The sequence below is a fragment of the Mandrillus leucophaeus genome, unplaced genomic scaffold (genome assembly GCF_000951045.1).
Source record: "Mandrillus leucophaeus isolate KB7577 unplaced genomic scaffold, Mleu.le_1.0 Scaffold173, whole genome shotgun sequence".
Taxonomy (NCBI): Eukaryota; Metazoa; Chordata; class Mammalia; order Primates; family Cercopithecidae; genus Mandrillus; species Mandrillus leucophaeus.
Genome location: NW_012101732.1, coordinates 2972790 through 2976828, shown reverse-complemented (window position 1 = coordinate 2976828; position 4039 = coordinate 2972790).

The window sequence follows — 4039 nt, the reverse complement described above, 5'->3', positions numbered from 1 at the left end:
CCCTTCCTCCCTCCCTCCCTCCCTCCCTCTCTCTTTCTCTCTCTCTTTCTTTCTTTCTTTCTTTCTTTCTTGTTTTTTTTCTTTTGAGATGGAGTCTCATTCTGTAGCCCAGGCTGGAGTGCAGTGGTGCAATCTCAGCTCACTGCAACTTCTGCCTCCTAAGTTTAAGTGATTCTCGTGCCTCAGCCTCCCAAGTAGCTGGGACTACAGGTGTGTGCCACCACACCTGGCTAATTGTTTTGTATTTTTGTTAGAGACAGGGTTTTGCCACGTTGGCCAGGCTGGTCTCAAACTCCTGACATTAGGTGATCCGCCCGCCTCAACCTCCCGAAGTGCTGGGATTACAGGAGTGAGCCATCGCACCCAGCACAATCAGTATATCCCTATTTCCAACACTTGGAGATATGGTACCTCCAGATACTTCCAGGTACCAAAATATAGTGCCTGGCACATTGATGGTACCCAATGAACATGAATTGGATAAAGGATGAGGAGAGTGAATGGATAAAGTTTCTTAAATATACTACGAATTACAGTTCTTCGTAGCAAAGAATATAGTATCTAGTGAATGGGGTTGGTTGCGTCTGCCTTCAAAAGTGTGATGTTCAATTTGAGGAATAGCAAAGGGGCATCCCTAACATCTTGCTGCTTACCCCATCTCAACAACCCCCACCTATTATTATCAGCACCTAGTAACTTGTTTGCTTCCTCTAATCCAGTGGTTCTCTACTGGGAGTGATTTTGCAACCCAGACAATATTTGGCAGTGCATGAAGACATTTCAGGTTGTCACAGTTGGGGTTTACTAGTAGCATCTAGTGGGTAGAGACCAGGGATGCTGTTAAACTGACTCAAAACACAGGACAGCCCCTTACAACAAATAATTCCCCAGTCCAAAATACCATCAGTCCTAAAGCTGAAAAACTTTGGCCTAAGAGACACTCACTTTTGCTGCTGCATTAGTAGGCACCCAAAGAATGTTTAACAAATTGAGGTAATTAGCAGATCCATGATGATTCAGAACAGAGAGTGAGATATAGAGGTGACACCTTGGAGATGTACTGGCTTAACCTAGAATTTTGTCAAGAAGAAGCTGCCAACACCCTGACCTGAGCTTGCTCCTTTCAGAGTTCACAGAATCTCTCCAAGACTTCAGAATTGCTTTGTGCTATACGTGATTGGTAGGCAACCTTTTCAGATGAATTCAGCTTGAACTGTGCAATTGACATTAAAGAAACAAATGGACTAGGTTTTCCCCTGTGATTTTAATATGGAATTATAGCAGTTTCCTCTATAAAAGTTGACACCTTCTATCTGGCTCATGTGGAAAAATGCCATTATTATACCAGTAAAAAACGCCTTTTACTGAGCACTTACTGCTGTCGGTTAATAGTGTCCTCCAAAAAGGGATATTGACATTCTAACCCCCAGTTCCTGTGAATATTTCCTTCTTTGGATATAGGGTCTTTGCATATGCAATTAAGTTAACATGAAGTCACATTAGATTAGGGTGGTGTCTTTAGGAGAGAGAGAGATTTTGAGACACAAACACAGAGGGAAGAAGCCCGTGTGGTGACAGAGGCAGGAATCCAAGTGACGCAACTGCAATAAGGACTGCCAAGCAGCCCTTGGGAGCTAGGAAGAGGCAAGAAAGGATTCTTCCTTAGAGCCCTGATTTTGCACTTCCAGCCTCCAGAACTGTGAGAGAATACATTTCTGCTATTTTTGAGCCACTCAGTTTGTAGTAATTTGTTATGGCAGCCACAGGCAATGTATATACTTACTATCAATATATGCCTGGGGCAGTGTATGTATTACCTCACTAAATCCTCACAGCCACCCTTAAGAAACATTATCTCGTTTTACGTGGGATGTAATTATGCCACGAAGAAGTTCCATCACTGCCCCATGGCTCCATAGCCAACAGCAATAAAGCCAAGATTCAAATTCAAGTCCATTGGATTTCAAGAGCCAAGCCCCAACCACACAGCTCAGTAGGTTCCATGAAAACCAGTTTCTCCCCTCCATGCCCCTGACCCTTGAAAAGTCAGAATTTTGGTCTGAGCCTTGCTGCTTCTGTTTTTCCATCAACATGTGGGGTGCAGTCTCCATGGAACCTCTCACTGGGTTCCATTTTTTAAAAACTAAAACATACTTATCTAAGGTTAACTCTTCAATCACGTCCTTCACAGTGAGTCATCCATTTGAATTTCCCACAGCTCCACCATCTTGGACAGTCTTTGCCTGGGGCCATGGAGCTGGGGCAGTTGCTTCCCTGTTTGGCTGCCCTCCCCAAGCAGGCTTGAGGTGAGACCCCAAGGTGACACAGAAAGTCTCTGGGATTTGATTTCACAGACCTGCTGGGATCAGAGTCTCCACTCAGCCTCTCCTTGGCTTGGCTCTCTGGTTTGTGTTCACAGGTGGGGACCAGAGAGCCAAACCAAGGACAGACACGAAAAGGGATCATTTCACCTTGACCAACTCTTACCTAGCATCTCATCACCTACAAGGGTGCTCAGGACCATAGCCAAGCAGCTTAGGCAAGGCATGGTGAAACACACCCTCTGTATTTCAGCCCTGGACTTACACCATGTCTGCGTCTGTTTCCTCACCTGTAAGCTGGAATGCTGAACGCAGAAACCCCAAAAAGGTTTCTTGTACCTCCTAAAGCCACAGTCACAGCCAGAACCAATGCCAGTCTCAGCCTCTCAAGCCTGATGGCCACTTTCCTCACCTCACCAGGAAGCACTTAGCACCCAAACCAAGCAGAGGAACCTGTGTTCCTGGTGAGCCAGCCATTTTCCTGCAGTATTGACCACTTGATGGAGGTTGTGGGACAAGTGCTAATGTCTTTGACTCTTTCCGGGATTCATGAAGGAGCCCCATGTGTATGAGTCTTTTTTCATGCTGCTTATAAAGACATACCCAAGACTGGGAAGAAAAAGAGGTTTAATGGACTTACAGTTCCACATGGCTGGGGAGGCCTCATAATCATGGCAGAAGGCAAGGAGGAGCAAGTCACATCTTACATGGGTGGTGGCAGGCAAAGAGAGAGACCTTGTGCAGGGAAACTCCCGTTTTTAAAACCATCAGATCTCGTGAGACTTATCTGTTATCATGAGAACAGCACGGGAAGGACCCGCCCCCATGATTCAATTACCTCCCACTGGGTTCCTCCCATGAAATGTGGGAATTGTGGAAGTTACAATTCAAGATGAAATTTGGGTGGGGACACAGCCAAACCATATCACCATGCCTTGGGCCACTGCTCGCACCCCAGGCCCTCCTTTCTTCCTCTAACCCTCAGCCTTCCTACCCCTCCTCCAGCAGCTGCCATGGCCCCTCCTACCTTCTGAGTTTCCCTGCAAGTACTAATTATAAGACCTAACATTTTGGGGGACTTACTCTATAACCACCAAACTTCTAAGCTCAAAACCATCTCACCTAATCCTCACCACAGCCCACCAGGCAGGCATCATTATCATAGTCTTTGGGTGGGCTATACCCTCTCTCTAGAAGGTGATGGGCTGAATAATGACCCCCAAAGATATCCAGGTCATAAGCCCTAGAACCTGTGGCTGTTGCTTTCCATGGCAAAAGGAACTTTGCAAATATGTTTAACATCTTGCAATGGGAAGATTATCCTGGATTATCCAGTGAGTCCTAAATACAATCACAAGTACCCCTATAAGGGGGAGGTAGAGGGAGATTTGACACAGAGAAAAGGAGGCAACATGAAAAAAGCAGACAGAAAGTTGACAGTGCTCTGCTACTGGCTTGGAAGGTGGAGGAATGAGACATAAACCAAGGAATGCGACTTGAAAGCTGAAGTGGCAAGGGAGCCAATCCCCTCTAGAGCATCTGGAGGCAGCACTGCCCTGCTGACACCTGAACTTCAGCCTAGTGACACTAATTTTGGATTTCTGGCCTCCAGAACTGTAAGAAAATAAGTCTGTGTTCCTTCAAGTCACTAAATTTGTGGTAACTTGTTACAGCAGCTGCAGGAACCTCCTGCTGAATTCCTCAACTGGGTTTCCCAC